This window comes from Coffea arabica, chromosome 11c (assembly GCF_036785885.1).
Source record: "Coffea arabica cultivar ET-39 chromosome 11c, Coffea Arabica ET-39 HiFi, whole genome shotgun sequence".
NCBI classification, from domain to species: Eukaryota; Viridiplantae; Streptophyta; class Magnoliopsida; order Gentianales; family Rubiaceae; genus Coffea; species Coffea arabica.
In genome coordinates, this window is record NC_092330.1 from 21,937,463 (window position 1) to 21,961,027 (window position 23,565).

A 23,565-nucleotide genomic window follows, 5' to 3' on the forward strand; every position below is an offset into this window, starting at 1 on the left:
TATTAAATCATTTATATCCGGATCCGGGTATAATACGGGTCGGAATACTATATTCCGTATCCGACCCGTTTTTTTGTTTGAAAAAACGGATCCGGATCCGGATAACGGAATTAAATCCCTACCCATACCCGAAAAAATTTCAGGGATCCGATCCGGATCCGGGTCTAGACCCGACCCGTTGACAGGCCTAGGGTCACCCATCCTAGTACTACTGTCGCCCAAGCACGCTTAACTTCGGAGTTCTGATGGGATCCGGTGCATTAGTGCTGGTATGATCGCACCCGCCATGTTCCTTTCGCTTTATTCTTTTAAACTGCCACGTCCTGTGAAGCAGTTTGGCTTTTCTGGACCCGAATTCATTCTAAGCGTCAATTCATGAATTTCCTCTCATCCTTTTATTTATTTACTTTTATATTTTTTTCTTGTTGCTTTGCACCTTTTTTTTCCCTCGTCGCACAACTCTCAATTATCCTAAAATTGATCCTTCACGCTTGCGCTTATACATTTGCGCCGACAACTTTGACCGACGATCCGGGCTTCGATCCAGCCGTACCGTTCCTGACTTGTCTCGCGCCTTCAGATCCGCCTTCATGCTTCGATAAGAAGCAAAATATAAAGCAATCGTTCCGACGGAGCTAAATTACTACAGCATAAAGAACGAAGGGGAAATTTGGATTTCGAAACAAAAAAGGGAGGGGTGCAACACGAGGACTTCCCAGGGGGTCACCCATCCTAGTACTACTCTCGCCCAAGCACGCTTAACTTCGGAGTTCTGATGGGATCCGGTGCATTAGTGCTGGTATGATCGCACCCGCCATGTTCCTTTCGCTTTATTCTTTTAAACTGCCCCGTCCTGTGAAGCAGTGTGGCTTTTCTGGACCCGAATTCATTTTAAGCGTCAATTCAAGAATTTCCCCTCATCCTTTTATTTATTTACTTTTACATTTTTTTCTTGTTGATTTGCACCATTTTTTTTTCCCTCGTCGCGCAACTCTCAATTATCCTGAAATTGATCCTTCACGCTTGCGCTTATACATTTGCGCCGACAACTTTGACCGACGATCCGGGCTTCGATCCAGCCGTACCGTTCCTGACTTGTCTCGCGCCTTCAGATCCGCCTTCATGCTTCGATGAGAAGCAAAATATAAAGCAATCGTTCCGACGGAGCTAAATTACTATAGCATAAAGAACGAAGGGGAAATTTGGATTTCGAAACAAAAAAGGGAGGGGTGCAACACGAGGATTTCCCAGGGGGTCACCTAGGGGTGTCAACGGGCCGGGTCCGGGCCGGAATTCATTATTCCGGACCCGGACCCGGATCCGACCCGTTTACCCGACGGGTCTTTTATTCTGTGTTCCGGATCCGGACCCGGCGAGTCTCGGATCCGGGTCGGGTCTACCCGAACAAATTTGCCAAAATTTATAATTTCTAACAAAAAAGAGAAAAAGATATATTTGTAAACTAATTTCTAACTAATGCAAAGAAAAAACCAAATAAGAAAATAAATCAAATTGATTTTACTCAAATACATCATCCTAATCAAATTATATTGATAATATATATTTTTTATAAATTATTAAATCATTTATATCCGGATCCGGGTATAATACGGGTCGGAATACTATATTCCGTATCCGACCCGTTTTTTTGTTTGAAAAAACGGATCCGGATCCGGATAACGGAATTAAATCCCTACCCATACCCGAAAAAATTTCAGGGATCCGATCCGGATCCGGGTCTAGACCCGACCCGTTGACAGGCCTAGGGTCACCCATCCTAGTACTACTGTCGCCCAAGCACGCTTAACTTCGGAGTTCTGATGGGATCCGGTGCATTAGTGCTGGTATGATCGCACCCGCCATGTTCCTTTCGCTTTATTCTTTTAAACTGCCACGTCCTGTGAAGCAGTTTGGCTTTTCTGGACCCGAATTCATTCTAAGCGTCAATTCATGAATTTCCTCTCATCCTTTTATTTATTTACTTTTATATTTTTTTCTTGTTGCTTTGCACCTTTTTTTTCCCTCGTCGCACAACTCTCAATTATCCTGAAATTGATCCTTCACGCTTGCGCTTATACATTTGCGCCGACAACTTTGACCGACGATCCGGGCTTCGATCCAGCCGTACCGTTCCTGACTTGTCTCGCGCCTTCAGATCCGCCTTCATGCTTCGATAAGAAGCAAAATATAAAGCAATCGTTCCGACGGAGCTAAATTACTACAGCATAAAGAACGAAGGGGAAATTTGGATTTCGAAACAAAAAAGGGAGGGGTGCAACACGAGGACTTCCCAGGGGGTCACCCATCCTAGTACTACTCTCGCCCAAGCACGCTTAACTTCGGAGTTCTGATGGGATCCGGTGCATTAGTGCTGGTATGATCGCACCCGCCATGTTCCTTTCGCTTTATTCTTTTAAACTGCCCCGTCCTGTGAAGCAGTGTGGCTTTTCTGGACCCGAATTCATTTTAAGCGTCAATTCAAGAATTTCCCCTCATCCTTTTATTTATTTACTTTTACATTTTTTTCTTGTTGATTTGCACCATTTTTTTTTTCCCTCGTCGCGCAACTCTCAATTATCCTGAAATTGATCCTTCACGCTTGCGCTTATACATTTGCGCCGACAACTTTGACCGACGATCCGGGCTTCGATCCAGCCGTACCGTTCCTGACTTGTCTCGCGCCTTCAGATCCGCCTTCATGCTTCGATGAGAAGCAAAATATAAAGCAATCGTTCCGACGGAGCTAAATTACTACAGCATAAAGAACGAAGGGGAAATTTGGATTTCGAAACAAAAAAGGGAGGGGTGCAACACGAGGATTTCCCAGGGGGTCACCTAGGGGTGTCAACGGGCCGGGTCCGGGCCGGAATTCATTATTCCGGACCCGGACCCGGATCCGACCCGTTTACCCGACGGGTCTTTTATTCTGTGTTCCGGATCCGGACCCGGCGAGTCTCGGATCCGGGTCGGGTCTACCCGAACAAATTTGCCAAAATTTATAATTTCTAACAAAAAAGAGAAAAAGATATATTTGTAAACTAATTTCTAACTAATGCAAAGAAAAAACCAAATAAGAAAATAAATCAAATTGATTTTACTCAAATACATCATCCTAATCAAATTATATTGATAATATATATTTTTTATAAATTATTAAATCATTTATATCCGGATCCGGGTCTAATACGGGTCGGAATACTATATTCCGTATCCGACCCGTTTTTTTGTTTGAAAAAACGGATCCGGATCCGGATAACGGAATTAAATCCCTACCCATACCCGAAAAAATTTCAGGGATCCGATCCGGATCCGGGTCTAGACCCGACCCGTTGACAGGCCTAGGGTCACCCATCCTAGTACTACTGTCGCCCAAGCACGCTTAACTTCGGAGTTCTGATGGGATCCGGTGCATTAGTGCTGGTATGATCGCACCCGCCATGTTCCTTTCGCTTTATTCTTTTAAACTGCCACGTCCTGTGAAGCAGTTTGGCTTTTCTGGACCCGAATTCATTCTAAGCGTCAATTCATGAATTTCCTCTCATCCTTTTATTTATTTACTTTTATATTTTTTTCTTGTTGCTTTGCACCTTTTTTTTCCCTCGTCGCACAACTCTCAATTATCCTGAAATTGATCCTTCACGCTTGCGCTTATGCATTTGCGCCGACAACTTTGACCGACGATCCGGGCTTCGATCCAGCCGTACCGTTCCTGACTTGTCTCGCGCCTTCAGATCCGCCTTCATGCTTCGATAAGAAGCAAAATATAAAGCAATCGTTCCGACGGAGCTAAATTACTACAGCATAAAGAACGAAGGGGAAATTTGGATTTCGAAACAAAAAAGGGAGGGGTGCAACACGAGGACTTCCCAGGGGGTCACCCATCCTAGTACTACTCTCGCCCAAGCACGCTTAACTTCGGAGTTCTGATGGGATCCGGTGCATTAGTGCTGGTATGATCGCACCCGCCATGTTCCTTTCGCTTTATTCTTTTAAACTGCCCCGTCCTGTGAAGCAGTGTGGCTTTTCTGGACCCGAATTCATTTTAAGCGTCAATTCAAGAATTTCCCCTCATCCTTTTATTTATTTACTTTTACATTTTTTTCTTGTTGATTTGCACCATTTTTTTTTCCCTCGTCGCGCAACTCTCAATTATCCTGAAATTGATCCTTCACGCTTGCGCTTATACATTTGCGCCGACAACTTTGACCGACGATCCGGGCTTCGATCCAGCCGTACCGTTCCTGACTTGTCTCGCGCCTTCAGATCCGCCTTCATGCTTCGATGAGAAGCAAAATATAAAGCAATCGTTCCGACGGAGCTAAATTACTACAGCATAAAGAACGAAGGGGAAATTTGGATTTCGAAACAAAAAAGGGAGGGGTGCAACACGAGGATTTCCCAGGGGGTCACCTAGGGGTGTCAACGGGCCGGGTCCGGGCCGGAATTCATTATTCCGGACCCGGACCCGGATCCGACCCGTTTACCCGACGGGTCTTTTATTCTGTGTTCCGGATCCGGACCCGGCGAGTCTCGGATCCGGGTCGGGTCTACCCGAACAAATTTGCCAAAATTTATAATTTCTAACAAAAAAGAGAAAAAGATATATTTGTAAACAAATTTCTAGCTAATGCAAAGAAAAAACCAAATAAGAAAATAAATCAAATTGATTTTACTCAAATACATCATCCTAATCAAATTATATTGATAATATATATTTTTTATAAATTATTAAATCATTTATATCCGGATCCGGGTATAATACGGGTCGGAATACTATATTCCGTATCCGACCCGTTTTTTTGTTTGAAAAAACGGATCCGGATCCGGATAACGGAATTAAATCCCTACCCATACCCGAAAAAATTTCAGGGATCCGATCCGGATCCGGGTCTAGACCCGACCCGTTGACAGGCCTAGGGTCACCCATCCTAGTACTACTGTCGCCCAAGCACGCTTAACTTCGGAGTTCTGATGGGATCCGGTGCATTAGTGCTGGTATGATCGCACCCGCCATGTTCCTTTCGCTTTATTCTTTTAAACTGCCACGTCCTGTGAAGCAGTTTGGCTTTTCTGGACCCGAATTCATTCTAAGCGTCAATTCATGAATTTCCTCTCATCCTTTTATTTATTTACTTTTATATTTTTTTCTTGTTGCTTTGCACCTTTTTTTTCCCTCGTCGCACAACTCTCAATTATCCTAAAATTGATCCTTCACGCTTGCGCTTATACATTTGCGCCGACAACTTTGACCGACGATCCGGGCTTCGATCCAGCCGTACCGTTCCTGACTTGTCTCGCGCCTTCAGATCCGCCTTCATGCTTCGATAAGAAGCAAAATATAAAGCAATCGTTCCGACGGAGCTAAATTACTACAGCATAAAGAACGAAGGGGAAATTTGGATTTCGAAACAAAAAAGGGAGGGGTGCAACACGAGGACTTCCCAGGGGGTCACCCATCCTAGTACTACTCTCGCCCAAGCACGCTTAACTTCGGAGTTCTGATGGGATCCGGTGCATTAGTGCTGGTATGATCGCACCCGCCATGTTCCTTTCGCTTTATTCTTTTAAACTGCCCCGTCCTGTGAAGCAGTGTGGCTTTTCTGGACCCGAATTCATTTTAAGCGTCAATTCAAGAATTTCCCCTCATCCTTTTATTTATTTACTTTTACATTTTTTTCTTGTTGATTTGCACCATTTTTTTTTCCCTCGTCGCGCAACTCTCAATTATCCTGAAATTGATCCTTCACGCTTGCGCTTATACATTTGCGCCGACAACTTTGACCGACGATCCGGGCTTCGATCCAGCCGTACCGTTCCTGACTTGTCTCGCGCCTTCAGATCCGCCTTCATGCTTCGATGAGAAGCAAAATATAAAGCAATCGTTCCGACGGAGCTAAATTACTATAGCATAAAGAACGAAGGGGAAATTTGGATTTCGAAACAAAAAAGGGAGGGGTGCAACACGAGGATTTCCCAGGGGGTCACCTAGGGGTGTCAACGGGCCGGGTCCGGGCCGGAATTCATTATTCCGGACCCGGACCCGGATCCGACCCGTTTACCCGACGGGTCTTTTATTCTGTGTTCCGGATCCGGACCCGGCGAGTCTCGGATCCGGGTCGGGTCTACCCGAACAAATTTGCCAAAATTTATAATTTCTAACAAAAAAGAGAAAAAGATATATTTGTAAACTAATTTCTAACTAATGCAAAGAAAAAACCAAATAAGAAAATAAATCAAATTGATTTTACTCAAATACATCATCCTAATCAAATTATATTGATAATATATATTTTTTATAAATTATTAAATCATTTATATCCGGATCCGGGTATAATACGGGTCGGAATACTATATTCCGTATCCGACCCGTTTTTTTGTTTGAAAAAACGGATCCGGATCCGGATAACGGAATTAAATCCCTACCCATACCCGAAAAAATTTCAGGGATCCGATCCGGATCCGGGTCTAGACCCGACCCGTTGACAGGCCTAGGGTCACCCATCCTAGTACTACTGTCGCCCAAGCACGCTTAACTTCGGAGTTCTGATGGGATCCGGTGCATTAGTGCTGGTATGATCGCACCCGCCATGTTCCTTTCGCTTTATTCTTTTAAACTGCCACGTCCTGTGAAGCAGTTTGGCTTTTCTGGACCCGAATTCATTCTAAGCGTCAATTCATGAATTTCCTCTCATCCTTTTATTTATTTACTTTTATATTTTTTTCTTGTTGCTTTGCACCTTTTTTTTCCCTCGTCGCACAACTCTCAATTATCCTGAAATTGATCCTTCACGCTTGCGCTTATACATTTGCGCCGACAACTTTGACCGACGATCCGGGCTTCGATCCAGCCGTACCGTTCCTGACTTGTCTCGCGCCTTCAGATCCGCCTTCATGCTTCGATAAGAAGCAAAATATAAAGCAATCGTTCCGACGGAGCTAAATTACTACAGCATAAAGAACGAAGGGGAAATTTGGATTTCGAAACAAAAAAGGGAGGGGTGCAACACGAGGACTTCCCAGGGGGTCACCCATCCTAGTACTACTCTCGCCCAAGCACGCTTAACTTCGGAGTTCTGATGGGATCCGGTGCATTAGTGCTGGTATGATCGCACCCGCCATGTTCCTTTCGCTTTATTCTTTTAAACTGCCCCGTCCTGTGAAGCAGTGTGGCTTTTCTGGACCCGAATTCATTTTAAGCGTCAATTCAAGAATTTCCCCTCATCCTTTTATTTATTTACTTTTACATTTTTTTCTTGTTGATTTGCACCATTTTTTTTTCCCTCGTCGCGCAACTCTCAATTATCCTGAAATTGATCCTTCACGCTTGCGCTTATACATTTGCGCCGACAACTTTGACCGACGATCCGGGCTTCGATCCAGCCGTACCGTTCCTGACTTGTCTCGCGCCTTCAGATCCGCCTTCATGCTTCGATGAGAAGCAAAATATAAAGCAATCGTTCCGACGGAGCTAAATTACTACAGCATAAAGAACGAAGGGGAAATTTGGATTTCGAAACAAAAAAGGGAGGGGTGCAACACGAGGATTTCCCAGGGGGTCACCTAGGGGTGTCAACGGGCCGGGTCCGGGCCGGAATTCATTATTCCGGACCCGGACCCGGATCCGACCCGTTTACCCGACGGGTCTTTTATTCTGTGTTCCGGATCTGGACCCGGCGAGTCTCGGATCCGGGTCGGGTCTACCCGAACAAATTTGCCAAAATTTATAATTTCTAACAAAAAAGAGAAAAAGATATATTTGTAAACTAATTTCTAACTAATGCAAAGAAAAAACCAAATAAGAAAATAAATCAAATTGATTTTACTCAAATACATCATCCTAATCAAATTATATTGATAATATATATTTTTTATAAATTATTAAATCATTTATATCCGGATCCGGGTATAATACGGGTCGGAATACTATATTCCGTATCCGACCCGTTTTTTTGTTTGAAAAAACGGATCCGGATCCGGATAACGGAATTAAATCCCTACCCATACCCGAAAAAATTTCAGGGATCCGATCCGGATCCGCGTCTAGACCCGACCCGTTGACAGGCCTAGGGTCACCCATCCTAGTACTACTGTCGCCCAAGCACGCTTAACTTCGGAGTTCTGATGGGATCCGGTGCATTAGTGCTGGTATGATCGCACCCGCCATGTTCCTTTCGCTTTATTCTTTTAAACTGCCACGTCCTGTGAAGCAGTTTGGCTTTTCTGGACCCGAATTCATTCTAAGCGTCAATTCATGAATTTCCTCTCATCCTTTTATTTATTTACTTTTATATTTTTTTCTTGTTGCTTTGCACCTTTTTTTTCCCTCGTCGCACAACTCTCAATTATCCTGAAATTGATCCTTCACGCTTGCGCTTATGCATTTGCGCCGACAACTTTGACCGACGATCCGGGCTTCGATCCAGCCGTACCGTTCCTGACTTGTCTCGCGCCTTCAGATCCGCCTTCATGCTTCGATAAGAAGCAAAATATAAAGCAATCGTTCCGACGGAGCTAAATTACTACAGCATAAAGAACGAAGGGGAAATTTGGATTTCGAAACAAAAAAGGGAGGGGTGCAACACGAGGACTTCCCAGGGGGTCACCCATCCTAGTACTACTCTCGCCCAAGCACGCTTAACTTCGGAGTTCTGATGGGATCCGGTGCATTAGTGCTGGTATGATCGCACCCGCCATGTTCCTTTCGCTTTATTCTTTTAAACTGCCCCGTCCTGTGAAGCAGTGTGGCTTTTCTGGACCCGAATTCATTTTAAGCGTCAATTCAAGAATTTCCCCTCATCCTTTTATTTATTTACTTTTACATTTTTTTCTTGTTGATTTGCACCATTTTTTTTCCCAAGTCGCGCAACTCTCAATTATCCTGAAATTGATCCTTCACGCTTGCGCTTATACATTTGCGCCGACAACTTTGACCGACGATCCGGGCTTCGATCCAGCCGTACCGTTCCTGACTTGTCTCGCGCCTTCAGATCCGCCTTCATGCTTCGATGAGAAGCAAAATATAAAGCAATCGTTCCGACGGAGCTAAATTACTACAGCATAAAGAACGAAGGGGAAATTTGGATTTCGAAACAAAAAAGGGAGGGGTGCAACACGAGGATTTCCCAGGGGGTCACCTAGGGGTGTCAACGGGCCGGGTCCGGGCCGGAATTCATTATTCCGGACCCGGACCCGGATCCGACCCGTTTACCCGACGGGTCTTTTATTCTGTGTTCCGGATCCGGACCCGGCGAGTCTCGGATCCGGGTCGGGTCTACCCGAACAAATTTGCCAAAATTTATAATTTCTAACAAAAAAGAGAAAAAGATATATTTGTAAACAAATTTCTAGCTAATGCAAAGAAAAAACCAAATAAGAAAATAAATCAAATTGATTTTACTCAAATACATCATCCTAATCAAATTATATTGATAATATATATTTTTTATAAATTATTAAATCATTTATATCCGGATCCGGGTCTAATACGGGTCGGAATACTATATTCCGTATCCGACCCGTTTTTTTGTTTGAAAAAACGGATCCGGATACGGATAACGGAATTAAATCCCTACCCATACCCGCAAAAATTTCAGGGATCCGATCCGGATCCGGGTCTAGACCCGACCCGTTGACCGGCCTAGGGTCACCCATCCTAGTACTACTGTCGCCCAAGCACGCTTAACTTCGAAGTTCTGATGGGATCCGGTGCATTAGTGCTAGTATGATCGCACCCACCATTTTCCTTTCGCTTTATTCTTTTAAACTGCCACGTCCTGTGAAGCAGTTTGGCTTTTCTGGACCCGAATTCATTCTAAGCGTCAATTCATGAATTTCCACTCATCCTTTTATTTATTTCCTTTTATATTTTTTTCTTGTTGCTTTGCACCTTTTTTTTCACTCGTCGCACAACTCTCAATTATCCTGAAATTGATCCTTCACGCTTGCGCTTATACATTTGCGCCGACAACATTGACCGACGATCCGGGCTTCGATCCAGCCGTACCGTTCCTGACTTGTCTCGCGCCTTCAGATCCGCCTTCATTCTTCGATAAGAAGCAAAATATAAAGCAATCGTTCCGACGGAGCTAAATTACTACAGCATAAAGAACGAAGGGGAAATTTGGATTTCGAAACAAAAAAGGGAGGGGTGCAACACGAGGACTTCCCAGGGGGTCACCCATCCTAGTACTACTCTCGCCCAAGCACGCTTAACTTCGGAGTTCTGATGGGATCCGGTGCATTAGTGCTGGTATGATCGCACCCGCCATGTTCCTTTCGCTTTATTCTTTTAAACTGCCCCGTCCTGTGAAGCAGTGTGGCTTTTCTGGACCCGAATTCATTTTAAGCGTCAATTCAAGAATTTCCCCTCATCCTTTTATTTATTTACTTTTACATTTTTTTCTTGTTGATTTGCACCATTTTTTTTTTCCCTCGTCGCGCAACTCTCAATTATCCTGAAATTGATCCTTCACGCTTGCGCTTATACATTTGCGCCGACAACTTTGACCGACGATCCGGGCTTCGATCCAGCCGTACCGTTCCTGACTTGTCTCGCGCCTTCAGATCCGCCTTCATGCTTCGATGAGAAGCAAAATATAAAGCAATCGTTCCGACGGAGCTAAATTACTACAGCATAAAGAACGAAGGGGAAATTTGGATTTCGAAACAAAAAAGGGAGGGGTGCAACACGAGGATTTCCCAGGGGGTCACCTAGGGGTGTCAACGGGCCGGGTCCGGGCCGGAATTCATTATTCCGGACCCGGACCCGGATCCGACCCGTTTACCCGACGGGTCTTTTATTCTGTGTTCCGGATCCGGACCCGGCGAGTCTCGGATCCGGGTCGGGTCTACCCGAACAAATTTGCCAAAATTTATAATTTCTAACAAAAAAGAGAAAAAGATATATTTGTAAACTAATTTCTAACTAATGCAAAGAAAAAACCAAATAAGAAAATAAATCAAATTGATTTTACTCAAATACATCATCCTAATCAAATTATATTGATAATATATATTTTTTATAAATTATTAAATCATTTATATCCGGATCCGGGTCTAATACGGGTCGGAATACTATATTCCGTATCCGACCCGTTTTTTTGTTTGAAAAAACGGATCCGGATCCGGATAACGGAATTAAATCCCTACCCATACCCGAAAAAATTTCAGGGATCCGATCCGGATCCGGGTCTAGACCCGACCCGTTGACAGGCCTAGGGTCACCCATCCTAGTACTACTGTCGCCCAAGCACGCTTAACTTCGGAGTTCTGATGGGATCCGGTGCATTAGTGCTGGTATGATCGCACCCGCCATGTTCCTTTCGCTTTATTCTTTTAAACTGCCACGTCCTGTGAAGCAGTTTGGCTTTTCTGGACCCGAATTCATTCTAAGCGTCAATTCATGAATTTCCTCTCATCCTTTTATTTATTTACTTTTATATTTTTTTCTTGTTGCTTTGCACCTTTTTTTTCCCTCGTCGCACAACTCTCAATTATCCTGAAATTGATCCTTCACGCTTGCGCTTATGCATTTGCGCCGACAACTTTGACCGACGATCCGGGGTTCGATCCAGCCGTACCGTTCCTGACTTGTCTCGCGCCTTCAGATCCGCCTTCATGCTTCGATAAGAAGCAAAATATAAAGCAATCGTTCCGACGGAGCTAAATTACTACAGCATAAAGAACGAAGGGGAAATTTGGATTTCGAAACAAAAAAGGGAGGGGTGCAACACGAGGACTTCCCAGGGGGTCACCCATCCTAGTACTACTCTCGCCCAAGCACGCTTAACTTCGGAGTTCTGATGGGATCCGGTGCATTAGTGCTGGTATGATCGCACCCGCCATGTTCCTTTCGCTTTATTCTTTTAAACTGCCCCGTCCTGTGAAGCAGTGTGGCTTTTCTGGACCCGAATTCATTTTAAGCGTCAATTCAAGAATTTCCCCTCATCCTTTTATTTATTTACTTTTACATTTTTTTCTTGTTGATTTGCACCATTTTTTTTTCCCTCGTCGCGCAACTCTCAATTATCCTGAAATTGATCCTTCACGCTTGCGCTTATACATTTGCGCCGACAACTTTGACCGACGATCCGGGCTTCGATCCAGCCGTACCGTTCCTGACTTGTCTCGCGCCTTCAGATCCGCCTTCATGCTTCGATGAGAAGCAAAATATAAAGCAATCGTTCCGACGGAGCTAAATTACTACAGCATAAAGAACGAAGGGGAAATTTGGATTTCGAAACAAAAAAGGGAGGGGTGCAACACGAGGATTTCCCAGGGGGTCACCTAGGGGTGTCAACGGGCCGGGTCCGGGCCGGAATTCATTATTCCGGACCCGGACCCGGATCCGACCCGTTTACCCGACGGGTCTTTTATTCTGTGTTCCGGATCCGGACCCGGCGAGTCTCGGATCCGGGTCGGGTCTACCCGAACAAATTTGCCAAAATTTATAATTTCTAACAAAAAAGAGAAAAAGATATATTTGTAAACAAATTTCTAGCTAATGCAAAGAAAAAACCAAATAAGAAAATAAATCAAATTGATTTTACTCAAATACATCATCCTAATCAAATTATATTGATAATATATATTTTTTATAAATTATTAAATCATTTATATCCGGATCCGGGTCTAATACGGGTCGGAATACTATATTCCGTATCCGACCCGTTTTTTTGTTTGAAAAAACGGATCCGGATCCGGATAACGGAATTAAATCCCTACCCATACCCGAAAAAATTTCAGGGATCCGATCCGGATCCGGGTCTAGACCCGACCCGTTGACAGGCCTAGGGTCACCCATCCTAGTACTACTGTCGCCCAAGCACGCTTAACTTCGGAGTTCTGATGGGATCCGGTGCATTAGTGCTGGTATGATCGCACCCGCCATGTTCCTTTCGCTTTATTCTTTTAAACTGCCACGTCCTGTGAAGCAGTTTGGCTTTTCTGGACCCGAATTCATTCTAAGCGTCAATTCATGAATTTCCTCTCATCCTTTTATTTATTTACTTTTATATTTTTTTCTTGTTGCTTTGCACCTTTTTTTTCCCTCGTCGCACAACTCTCAATTATCCTGAAATTGATCCTTCACGCTTGCGCTTATGCATTTGCGCCGACAACTTTGACCGACGATCCGGGGTTCGATCCAGCCGTACCGTTCCTGACTTGTCTCGCGCCTTCAGAGCCGCCTTCATGCTTCGATAAGAAGCAAAATATAAAGCAATCGTTCCGACTGAGCTAAATTACTACAGCATAAAGAACGAAGGGGAAATTTGGATTTCGAAACAAAAAAGGGAGGGGTGCAACACGAGGACTTCCCAGGGGGTCACCCATCCTAGTACTACTCTCGCCCAAGCACGCTTAACTTCGGAGTTCTGATGGGATCCGGTGCATTAGTGCTGGTATGATCGCACCCGCCATGTTCCTTTCGCTTTATTCTTTTAAACTGCCCCGTCCTGTGAAGCAGTGTGGCTTTTCTGGACCCGAATTCATTTTAAGCGTCAATTCAAGAATTTCCCCTCATCCTTTTATTTATTTACTTTTACATTTTTTTCTTGTTGATTTGCACCATTTTTTTTTCCCTCGTCGCGCAACTCTCAATTATCCTGAAATTGATCCTTCACGCTTGCGCTTATACATTTGCGCCGACAACTTTGACCGACGATCCGGGCTTCGATCCAGCCGTACCGTTCCTGACTTGTCTCGCGCCTTCAGATCCGCCTTCATGCTTCGATGAGAAGCAAAATATAAAGCAATCGTTCCGACGGAGCTAAATTACTACAGCATAAAGAACGAAGGGGAAATTTGGATTTCGAAACAAAAAAGGGAGGGGTGCAACACGAGGATTTCCCAGGGGGTCACCTAGGGGTGTCAACGGGCCGGGTCCGGGCCGGAATTCATTATTCCGGACCCGGACCCGGATCCGACCCGTTTACCCGACGGGTCTTTTATTCTGTGTTCCGGATCCGGACCCGGCGAGTCTCGGATCCGGGTCGGGTCTACCCGAACAAATTTGCCAAAATTTATAATTTCTAACAAAAAAGAGAAAAAGATATATTTGTAAACAAATTTCTAGCTAATGCAAAGAAAAAACCAAATAAGAAAATAAATCAAATTGATTTTACTCAAATACATCATCCTAATCAAATTATATTGATAATATATATTTTTTATAAATTATTAAATCATTTATATCCGGATCCGGGTCTAATACGGGTCGGAATACTATATTCCGTATCCGACCCGTTTTTTTGTTTGAAAAAACGGATCCGGATACGGATAACGGAATTAAATCCCTACCCATACCCGCAAAAATTTCAGGGATCCGATCCGGATCCGGGTCTAGACCCGACCCGTTGACCGGCCTAGGGTCACCCATCCTAGTACTACTGTCGCCCAAGCACGCTTAACTTCGAAGTTCTGATGGGATCCGGTGCATTAGTGCTAGTATGATCGCACCCACCATTTTCCTTTCGCTTTATTCTTTTAAACTGCCACGTCCTGTGAAGCAGTTTGGCTTTTCTGGACCCGAATTCATTCTAAGCGTCAATTCATGAATTTCCTCTCATCCTTTTATTTATTTCCTTTTATATTTTTTTCTTGTTGCTTTGCACCTTTTTTTTCACTCGTCGCACAACTCTCAATTATCCTGAAATTGATCCTTCACGCTTGCGCTTATACATTTGCGCCGACAACATTGACCGACGATCCGGGCTTCGATCCAGCCGTACCGTTCCTGACTTGTCTCGCGCCTTCAGATCCGCCTTCATTCTTCGATAAGAAGCAAAATATAAAGCAATCGTTCCGACGGAGCTAAATTACTACAGCATAAAGAACGAAGGGGAAATTTGGATTTCGAAACAAAAAAGGGAGGGGTGCAACACGAGGACTTCCCAGGGGGTCACCCATCCTAGTACTACTCTCGCCCAAGCACGCTTAACTTCGGAGTTCTGATGGGATCCGGTGCATTAGTGCTGGTATGATCGCACCCGCCATGTTCCTTTCGCTTTATTCTTTTAAACTGCCCCGTCCTGTGAAGCAGTGTGGCTTTTCTGGACCCGAATTCATTTTAAGCGTCAATTCAAGAATTTCCCCTCATCCTTTTATTTATTTACTTTTACATTTTTTTCTTGTTGATTTGCACCATTTTTTTTTTCCCTCGTCGCGCAACTCTCAATTATCCTGAAATTGATCCTTCACGCTTGCGCTTATACATTTGCGCCGACAACTTTGACCGACGATCCGGGCTTCGATCCAGCCGTACCGTTCCTGACTTGTCTCGCGCCTTCAGATCCGCCTTCATGCTTCGATGAGAAGCAAAATATAAAGCAATCGTTCCGACGGAGCTAAATTACTACAGCATAAAGAACGAAGGGGAAATTTGGATTTCGAAACAAAAAAGGGAGGGGTGCAACACGAGGATTTCCCAGGGGGTCACCTAGGGGTGTCAACGGGCCGGGTCCGGGCCGGAATTCATTATTCCGGACCCGGACCCGGATCCGACCCGTTTACCCGACGGGTCTTTTATTCTGTGTTCCGGATCCGGACCCGGCGAGTCTCGGATCCGGGTCGGGTCTACCCGAACAAATTTGCCAAAATTTATAATTTCTAACAAAAAAGAGAAAAAGATATATTTGTAAACTAATTTCTAACTAATGCAAAGAAAAAACCAAATAAGAAAATAAATCAAATTGATTTTACTCAAATACATCATCCTAATCAAATTATATTGATAATATATATTTTTTATAAATTATTAAATCATTTATATCCGGATCCGGGTCTAATACGGGTCGGAATACTATATTCCGTATCCGACCCGTTTTTTTGTTTGAAAAAACGGATCCGGATCCGGATAACGGAATTAAATCCCTACCCATACCCGAAAAAATTTCAGGGATCCGATCCGGATCCGGGTCTAGACCCGACCCGTTGACAGGCCTAGGGTCACCCATCCTAGTACTACTGTCGCCCAAGCACGCTTAACTTCGGAGTTCTGATGGGATCCGGTGCATTAGTGCTGGTATGATCGCACCCGCCATGTTCCTTTCGCTTTATTCTTTTAAACTGCCACGTCCTGTGAAGCAGTTTGGCTTTTCTGGACCCGAATTCATTCTAAGCGTCAATTCATGAATTTCCTCTCATCCTTTTATTTATTTACTTTTATATTTTTTTCTTGTTGCTTTGCACCTTTTTTTTCCCTCGTCGCACAACTCTCAATTATCCTGAAATTGATCCTTCACGCTTGCGCTTATGCATTTGCGCCGACAACTTTGACCGACGATCCGGGCTTCGATCCAGCCGTACCGTTCCTGACTTGTCTCGCGCCTTCAGATCCGCCTTCATGCTTCGATAAGAAGCAAAATATAAAGCAATCGTTCCGACGGAGCTAAATTACTACAGCATAAAGAACGAAGGGGAAATTTGGATTTCGAAACAAAAAAGGGAGGGGTGCAACACGAGGACTTCCCAGGGGGTCACCCATCCTAGTACTACTCTCGCCCAAGCACGCTTAACTTCGGAGTTCTGATGGGATCCGGTGCATTAGTGCTGGTATGATCGCACCCGCCATGTTCCTTTCGCTTTATTCTTTTAAACTGCCCCGTCCTGTGAAGCAGTGTGGCTTTTCTGGACCCGAATTCATTTTAAGCGTCAATTCAAGAATTTCCCCTCATCCTTTTATTTATTTACTTTTACATTTTTTTCTTGTTGATTTGCACCATTTTTTTTTCCCTCGTCGCGCAACTCTCAATTATCCTGAAATTGATCCTTCACGCTTGCGCTTATACATTTGCGCCGACAACTTTGACCGACGATCCGGGCTTCGATCCAGCCGTACCGTTCCTGACTTGTCTCGCGCCTTCAGATCCGCCTTCATGCTTCGATGAGAAGCAAAATATAAAGCAATCGTTCCGACGGAGCTAAATTACTACAGCATAAAGAACGAAGGGGAAATTTGGATTTCGAAACAAAAAAGGGAGGGGTGCAACACGAGGATTTCCCAGGGGGTCACCTAGGGGTGTCAACGGGCCGGGTCCGGGCCGGAATTCATTATTCCGGACCCGGACCCGGATCCGACCCGTTTACCCGACGGGTCTTTTATTCTGTGTTCCGGATCCGGACCCGGCGAGTCTCGGATCCGGGTCGGGTCTACCCGAACAAATTTGCCAAAATTTATAATTTCTAACAAAAAAGAGAAAAAGATATATTTGTAAACAAATTTCTAGCTAATGCAAAGAAAAAACCAAATAAGAAAATAAATCAAATTGATTTTACTCAAATACATCATCCTAATCAAATTATATTGATAATATATATTTTTTATAAATTATTAAATCATTTATATCCGGATCCGGGTCTAATACGGGTCGGAATACTATATTCCGTATCCGACCCGTTTTTTTGTTTGAAAAAACGGATCCGGATCCGGATAACGGAATTAAATCCCTACCCATACCCGAAAAAATTTCAGGGATCCGATCCGGATCCGGGTCTAGACCCGACCCGTTGACAGGCCTAGGGTCACCCATCCTAGTACTACTGTCGCCCAAGCACGCTTAACTTCGGAGTTCTGATGGGATCCGGTGCATTAGTGCTGGTATGATCGCACCCGCCATGTTCCTTTCGCTTTATTCTTTTAAACTGCCACGTCCTGTGAAGCAGTTTGGCTTTTCTGGACCCGAATTCATTCTAAGCGTCAATTCATGAATTTCCTCTCATCCTTTTATTTATTTACTTTTATATTTTTTTCTTGTTGCTTTGCACCTTTTTTTTCCCTCGTCGCACAACTCTCAATTATCCTGAAATTGATCCTTCACGCTTGCGCTTATGCATTTGCGCCGACAACTTTGACCGACGATCCGGGCTTCGATCCAGCCGTACCGTTCCTGACTTGTCTCGCGCCTTCAGATCCGCCTTCATGCTTCGATAAGAAGCAAAATATAAAGCAATCGTTCCGACGGAGCTAAATTACTACAGCATAAAGAACGAAGGGGAAATTTGGATTTCGAAACAAAAAAGGGAGGGGTGCAACACGAGGACTTCCCAGGGGGTCACCCATCCTAGTACTACTCTCGCCCAAGCACGCTTAACTTCGGAGTTCTGATGGGATCCGGTGCATTAGTGCTGGTATGATCGCACCCGCCATGTTCCTTTCGCTTTATTCTTTTAAACTGCCCCGTCCTGTGAAGCAGTGTGGCTTTTCTGGACCCGAATTCATTTTAAGCGTCAATTCAAGAATTTCCCCTCATCCTTTTATTTATTTACTTTTACATTTTTTTCTTGTTGATTTGCACCATTTTTTTTTCCCTCGTCGCGCAACTCTCAATTATCCTGAAATTGATCCTTCACGCTTGCGCTTATACATTTGCGCCGACAACTTTGACCGACGATCCGGGCTTCGATCCAGCCGTACCGTTCCTGACTTGTCTCGCGCCTTCAGATCCGCCTTCATGCTTCGATGAGAAGCAAAATATAAAGCAATCGTTCCGACGGAGCTAAATTACTACAGCATAAAGAACGAAGGGGAAATTTGGATTTCGAAACAAAAAAGGGAGGGGTGCAACACGAGGATTTCCCAGGGGGTCACCTAGGGGTGTCAACGGGCCGGGTCCGGGCCGGAATTCATTATTCCGGACCCGGACCCGGATCCGACCCGTTTACCCGACGGGTCTTTTATTCTGTGTTCCGGATCCGGACCCGGCGAGTCTCGGATCCGGGTCGGGTCTACCCGAACAAATTTGCCAAAATTTATAATTTCTAACAAAAAAGAGAAAAAGATATATTTGTAAACAAATTTCTAGCTAATGCAAAGAAAAAACCAAATAAGAAAATAAATCAAATTGATTTTACTCAAATACATCATCCTAATCAAATTATATTGATAATATATATTTTTTATAAATTATTAAATCATTTATATCCGGATCCGGGTATAATACGGGTCGGAATACTGTATTCCGTATCCGACCCGTTTTTTTGTTTGAAAAAACGGATCCGAATCCGGATAACGGAATTAAATCCCTACCCATACCCGAAAAAATTTCAGGGATCCGATCCGGATCCGGGTCTAGACCCGACCCGTTGACAGGCCTAGGGTCACCCATCCTAGTACTACTGTCGCCCAAGCACGCTTAACTTCGGAGTTCTGATGGGATCCGGTGCATTAGTGCTGGTATGATCGCACCCGCCATGTTCCTTTCGCTTTATTCTTTTAAACTGCCACGTCCTGTGAAGCAGTTTGGCTTTTCTGGACCCGAATTCATTCTAAGCGTCAATTCATGAATTTCCTCTCATCCTTTTATTTATTTACTTTTATATTTTTTTCTTGTTGCTTTGCACCTTTTTTTTCCCTCGTCGCACAACTCTCAATTATCCTGAAATTGATCCTTCACGCTTGCGCTTATACATTTGCGCCGACAACTTTGACCGACGATCCGGGCTTCGATCCAGCCGTACCGTTCCTGACTTGTCTCGCGCCTTCAGATCCGCCTTCATGCTTCGATAAGAAGCAAAATATAAAGCAATCGTTCCGACGGAGCTAAATTACTACAGCATAAAGAACGAAGGGGAAATTTGGATTTCGAAACAAAAAAGGGAGGGGTGCAACACGAGGACTTCCCAGGGGGTCACCCATCCTAGTACTACTCTCGCCCAAGCACGCTTAACTTCGGAGTTCTGATGGGATCCGGTGCATTAGTGCTGGTATGATCGCACCCGCCATGTTCCTTTCGCTTTATTCTTTTAAACTGCCCCGTCCTGTGAAGCAGTGTGGCTTTTCTGGACCCGAATTCATTTTAAGCGTCAATTCAAGAATTTCCCCTCATCCTTTTATTTATTTACTTTTACATTTTTTTCTTGTTGATTTGCACCATTTTTTTTTCCCTCGTCGCGCAACTCTCAATTATCCTGAAATTGATCCTTCACGCTTGCGCTTATACATTTGCGCCGACAACTTTGACCGACGATCCGGGCTTCGATCCAGCCGTACCGTTCCTGACTTGTCTCGCGCCTTCAGATCCGCCTTCATGCTTCGATGAGAAGCAAAATATAAAGCAATCGTTCCGACGGAGCTAAATTACTACAGCATAAAGAACGAAGGGGAAATTTGGATTTCGAAACAAAAAAGGGAGGGGTGCAACACGAGGATTTCCCAGGGGGTCACCTAGGGGTGTCAACGGGCCGGGTCCGGGCCGGAATTCATTATTCCGGACCCGGACCCGGATCCGACCCGTTTACCCGACGGGTCTTTTATTCTGTGTTCCGGATCCGGACCCGGCGAGTCTCGGATCCGGGTCGGGTCTACCCGAACAAATTTGCCAAAATTTATAATTTCTAACAAAAAAGAGAAAAAGATATATTTGTAAACTAATTTCTAACTAATGCAAAGAAAAAACCAAATAAGAAAATAAATCAAATTGATTTTACTCAAATACATCATCCTAATCAAATTATATTGATAATATATATTTTTTATAAATTATTAAATCATTTATATCCGGATCCGGGTATAATACGGGTCGGAATACTATATTCCGTATCCGACCCGTTTTTTTGTTTGAAAAAACGGATCCGGATCCGGATAACGGAATTAAATCCCTACCCATACCCGAAAAAATTTCAGGGATCCGATCCGGATCCGGGTCTAGACCCGACCCGTTGACAGGCCTAGGGTCACCCATCCTAGTACTACTGTCGCCCAAGCACGCTTAACTTCGGAGTTCTGATGGGATCCGGTGCATTAGTGCTGGTATGATCGCACCCGCCATGTTCCTTTCGCTTTATTCTTTTAAACTGCCACGTCCTGTGAAGCAGTTTGGCTTTTCTGGACCCGAATTCATTCTAAGCGTCAATTCATGAATTTCCTCTCATCCTTTTATTTATTTACTTTTATATTTTTTTCTTGTTGCTTTGCACCTTTTTTTTCCCTCGTCGCACAACTCTCAATTATCCTGAAATTGATCCTTCACGCTTGCGCTTATGCATTTGCGCCGACAACTTTGACCGACGATCCGGGCTTCGATCCAGCCGTACCGTTCCTGACTTGTCTCGCGCCTTCAGATCCGCCTTCATGCTTCGATAAGAAGCAAAATATAAAGCAATCGTTCCGACGGAGCTAAATTACTACAGCATAAAGAACGAAGGGGAAATTTGGATTTCGAAACAAAAAAGGGAGGGGTGCAACACGAGGACTTCCCAGGGGGTCACCCATCCTAGTACTACTCTCGCCCAAGCACGCTTAACTTCGGAGTTCTGATGGGATCCGGTGCATTAGTGCTGGTATGATCGCACCCGCCATGTTCCTTTCGCTTTATTCTTTTAAACTGCCCCGTCCTGTGAAGCAGTGTGGCTTTTCTGGACCCGAATTCATTTTAAGCGTCAATTCAAGAATTTCCCCTCATCCTTTTATTTATTTACTTTTACATTTTTTTCTTGTTGATTTGCACCATTTTTTTTTCCCTCGTCGCGCAACTCTCAATTATCCTGAAATTGATCCTTCACGCTTGCGCTTATACATTTGCGCCGACAACTTTGACCGACGATCCGGGCTTCGATCCAGCCGTACCGTTCCTGACTTGTCTCGCGCCTTCAGATCCGCCTTCATGCTTCGATGAGAAGCAAAATATAAAGCAATCGTTCCGACGGAGCTAAATTACTACAGCATAAAGAACGAAGGGGAAATTTGGATTTCGAAACAAAAAAGGGAGGGGTGCAACACGAGGATTTCCCAGGGGGTCACCTAGGGGTGTCAACGGGCCGGGTCCGGGCCGGAATTCATTATTCCGGACCCGGACCCGGATCCGACCCGTTTACCCGACGGGTCTTTTATTCTGTGTTCCGGATCCGGACCCGGCGAGTCTCGGATCCGGGTCGGGTCTACCCGAACAAATTTGCCAAAATTTATAATTTCTAACAAAAAAGAGAAAAAGATATATTTGTAAACAAATTTCTAGCTAATGCAAAGAAAAAACCAAATAAGAAAATAAATCAAATTGATTTTACTCAAATACATCATCCTAATCAAATTATATTGATAATATATATTTTTTATAAATTATTAAATCATTTATATCCGGATCCGGGTCTAATACGGGTCGGAATACTATATTCCGTATCCGACCCGTTTTTTTGTTTGAAAAAACGGATCCGGATACGGATAACGGAATTAAATCCCTACCCATACCCGCAAAAATTTCAGGGATCCGATCCGGATCCGGGTCTAGACCCGACCCGTTGACCGGCCTAGGGTCACCCATCCTAGTACTACTGTCGCCCAAGCACGCTTAACTTCGAAGTTCTGATGGGATCCGGTGCATTAGTGCTAGTATGATCGCACCCACCATTTTCCTTTCGCTTTATTCTTTTAAACTGCCACGTCCTGTGAAGCAGTTTGGCTTTTCTGGACCCGAATTCATTCTAAGCGTCAATTCATGAATTTCCTCTCATCCTTTTATTTATTTCCTTTTATATTTTTTTCTTGTTGCTTTGCACCTTTTTTTTCACTCGTCGCACAACTCTCAATTATCCTGAAATTGATCCTTCACGCTTGCGCTTATACATTTGCGCCGACAACATTGACCGACGATCCGGGCTTCGATCCAGCCGTACCGTTCCTGACTTGTCTCGCGCCTTCAGATCCGCCTTCATTCTTCGATAAGAAGCAAAATATAAAGCAATCGTTCCGACGGAGCTAAATTACTACAGCATAAAGAACGAAGGGGAAATTTGGATTTCGAAACAAAAAAGGGAGGGGTGCAACACGAGGACTTCCCAGGGGGTCACCCATCCTAGTACTACTCTCGCCCAAGCACGCTTAACTTCGGAGTTCTGATGGGATCCGGTGCATTAGTGCTGGTATGATCGCACCCGCCATGTTCCTTTCGCTTTATTCTTTTAAACTGCCCCGTCCTGTGAAGCAGTGTGGCTTTTCTGGACCCGAATTCATTTTAAGCGTCAATTCAAGAATTTCCCCTCATCCTTTTATTTATTTACTTTTACATTTTTTTCTTGTTGATTTGCACCATTTTTTTTTTCCCTCGTCGCGCAACTCTCAATTATCCTGAAATTGATCCTTCACGCTTGCGCTTATACATTTGCGCCGACAACTTTGACCGACGATCCGGGCTTCGATCCAGCCGTACCGTTCCTGACTTGTCTCGCGCCTTCAGATCCGCCTTCATGCTTCGATGAGAAGCAAAATATAAAGCAATCGTTCCGACGGAGCTAAATTACTACAGCATAAAGAACGAAGGGGAAATTTGGATTTCGAAACAAAAAAGGGAGGGGTGCAACACGAGGATTTCCCAGGGGGTCACCTAGGGGTGTCAACGGGCCGGGTCCGGGCCGGAATTCATTATTCCGGACCCGGACCCGGATCCGACCCGTTTACCCGACGGGTCTTTTATTCTGTGTTCCGGATCCGGACCCGGCGAGTCTCGGATCCGGGTCGGGTCTACCCGAACAAATTTGCCAAAATTTATAATTTCTAACAAAAAAGAGAAAAAGATATATTTGTAAACTAATTTCTAGCTAATGCAAAGAAAAAACCAAATAAGAAAATAAATCAAA

The 23,565-nt window shown here is 44.3% G+C and overlaps 15 non-coding genes and 15 pseudogenes across 15 annotated transcripts; all 30 read right to left on the reverse strand.

The window, feature by feature from the left end:
• Window positions 1–165: 165 nt before the first annotated feature.
• On the reverse strand, window positions 166–283 carry LOC140018789 (5S ribosomal RNA; annotated as a pseudogene).
• Window positions 284–694: 411 nt separating this feature from the next.
• On the reverse strand, window positions 695–813 carry LOC140020214 (5S ribosomal RNA). Its single transcript, XR_011824698.1, has one exon. It is a non-coding gene; the product is annotated as a 5S ribosomal RNA (ribosomal RNA).
• Window positions 814–1,740: 927 nt separating this feature from the next.
• Window positions 1,741–1,858, reverse strand: LOC140018790 (5S ribosomal RNA; annotated as a pseudogene).
• A 411-nt stretch (window positions 1,859–2,269) lies between these two features.
• On the reverse strand, window positions 2,270–2,388 carry LOC140020226 (5S ribosomal RNA). Its single transcript, XR_011824699.1, has one exon. It is a non-coding gene; the product is annotated as a 5S ribosomal RNA (ribosomal RNA).
• Window positions 2,389–3,316: 928 nt separating this feature from the next.
• Window positions 3,317–3,434, reverse strand: LOC140018791 (5S ribosomal RNA; annotated as a pseudogene).
• A 411-nt stretch (window positions 3,435–3,845) lies between these two features.
• Window positions 3,846–3,964, reverse strand: LOC140020238 (5S ribosomal RNA). The gene has a single exon (XR_011824700.1). It is a non-coding gene; the product is annotated as a 5S ribosomal RNA (ribosomal RNA).
• Window positions 3,965–4,891: 927 nt separating this feature from the next.
• Window positions 4,892–5,009, reverse strand: LOC140018792 (5S ribosomal RNA; annotated as a pseudogene).
• A 411-nt stretch (window positions 5,010–5,420) lies between these two features.
• LOC140020249 (5S ribosomal RNA) lies at window positions 5,421–5,539 on the reverse strand. The gene has a single exon (XR_011824701.1). It is a non-coding gene; the product is annotated as a 5S ribosomal RNA (ribosomal RNA).
• Window positions 5,540–6,466: 927 nt separating this feature from the next.
• On the reverse strand, window positions 6,467–6,584 carry LOC140018794 (5S ribosomal RNA; annotated as a pseudogene).
• A 411-nt stretch (window positions 6,585–6,995) lies between these two features.
• Window positions 6,996–7,114, reverse strand: LOC140020260 (5S ribosomal RNA). The gene has a single exon (XR_011824702.1). It is a non-coding gene; the product is annotated as a 5S ribosomal RNA (ribosomal RNA).
• A 927-nt stretch (window positions 7,115–8,041) lies between these two features.
• Window positions 8,042–8,159, reverse strand: LOC140018795 (5S ribosomal RNA; annotated as a pseudogene).
• A 411-nt stretch (window positions 8,160–8,570) lies between these two features.
• LOC140020272 (5S ribosomal RNA) lies at window positions 8,571–8,689 on the reverse strand. Its single transcript, XR_011824703.1, has one exon. It is a non-coding gene; the product is annotated as a 5S ribosomal RNA (ribosomal RNA).
• Window positions 8,690–9,615: 926 nt separating this feature from the next.
• LOC140020488 (5S ribosomal RNA) lies at window positions 9,616–9,733 on the reverse strand (annotated as a pseudogene).
• Window positions 9,734–10,144: 411 nt separating this feature from the next.
• LOC140020284 (5S ribosomal RNA) lies at window positions 10,145–10,263 on the reverse strand. Its single transcript, XR_011824704.1, has one exon. It is a non-coding gene; the product is annotated as a 5S ribosomal RNA (ribosomal RNA).
• A 928-nt stretch (window positions 10,264–11,191) lies between these two features.
• LOC140018796 (5S ribosomal RNA) lies at window positions 11,192–11,309 on the reverse strand (annotated as a pseudogene).
• Window positions 11,310–11,720: 411 nt separating this feature from the next.
• Window positions 11,721–11,839, reverse strand: LOC140020295 (5S ribosomal RNA). Its single transcript, XR_011824705.1, has one exon. It is a non-coding gene; the product is annotated as a 5S ribosomal RNA (ribosomal RNA).
• A 927-nt stretch (window positions 11,840–12,766) lies between these two features.
• On the reverse strand, window positions 12,767–12,884 carry LOC140018797 (5S ribosomal RNA; annotated as a pseudogene).
• Window positions 12,885–13,295: 411 nt separating this feature from the next.
• LOC140020308 (5S ribosomal RNA) lies at window positions 13,296–13,414 on the reverse strand. The gene has a single exon (XR_011824707.1). It is a non-coding gene; the product is annotated as a 5S ribosomal RNA (ribosomal RNA).
• Window positions 13,415–14,341: 927 nt separating this feature from the next.
• LOC140020489 (5S ribosomal RNA) lies at window positions 14,342–14,459 on the reverse strand (annotated as a pseudogene).
• Window positions 14,460–14,870: 411 nt separating this feature from the next.
• LOC140020320 (5S ribosomal RNA) lies at window positions 14,871–14,989 on the reverse strand. The gene has a single exon (XR_011824708.1). It is a non-coding gene; the product is annotated as a 5S ribosomal RNA (ribosomal RNA).
• A 928-nt stretch (window positions 14,990–15,917) lies between these two features.
• LOC140018798 (5S ribosomal RNA) lies at window positions 15,918–16,035 on the reverse strand (annotated as a pseudogene).
• A 411-nt stretch (window positions 16,036–16,446) lies between these two features.
• Window positions 16,447–16,565, reverse strand: LOC140020332 (5S ribosomal RNA). The gene has a single exon (XR_011824709.1). It is a non-coding gene; the product is annotated as a 5S ribosomal RNA (ribosomal RNA).
• A 927-nt stretch (window positions 16,566–17,492) lies between these two features.
• LOC140018799 (5S ribosomal RNA) lies at window positions 17,493–17,610 on the reverse strand (annotated as a pseudogene).
• Window positions 17,611–18,021: 411 nt separating this feature from the next.
• LOC140020343 (5S ribosomal RNA) lies at window positions 18,022–18,140 on the reverse strand. The gene has a single exon (XR_011824710.1). It is a non-coding gene; the product is annotated as a 5S ribosomal RNA (ribosomal RNA).
• Window positions 18,141–19,067: 927 nt separating this feature from the next.
• Window positions 19,068–19,185, reverse strand: LOC140018800 (5S ribosomal RNA; annotated as a pseudogene).
• A 411-nt stretch (window positions 19,186–19,596) lies between these two features.
• Window positions 19,597–19,715, reverse strand: LOC140020354 (5S ribosomal RNA). Its single transcript, XR_011824711.1, has one exon. It is a non-coding gene; the product is annotated as a 5S ribosomal RNA (ribosomal RNA).
• A 927-nt stretch (window positions 19,716–20,642) lies between these two features.
• Window positions 20,643–20,760, reverse strand: LOC140018801 (5S ribosomal RNA; annotated as a pseudogene).
• Window positions 20,761–21,171: 411 nt separating this feature from the next.
• Window positions 21,172–21,290, reverse strand: LOC140020366 (5S ribosomal RNA). The gene has a single exon (XR_011824712.1). It is a non-coding gene; the product is annotated as a 5S ribosomal RNA (ribosomal RNA).
• Window positions 21,291–22,217: 927 nt separating this feature from the next.
• LOC140020490 (5S ribosomal RNA) lies at window positions 22,218–22,335 on the reverse strand (annotated as a pseudogene).
• A 411-nt stretch (window positions 22,336–22,746) lies between these two features.
• On the reverse strand, window positions 22,747–22,865 carry LOC140020377 (5S ribosomal RNA). Its single transcript, XR_011824713.1, has one exon. It is a non-coding gene; the product is annotated as a 5S ribosomal RNA (ribosomal RNA).
• Window positions 22,866–23,565: the final 700 nt, after the last annotated feature.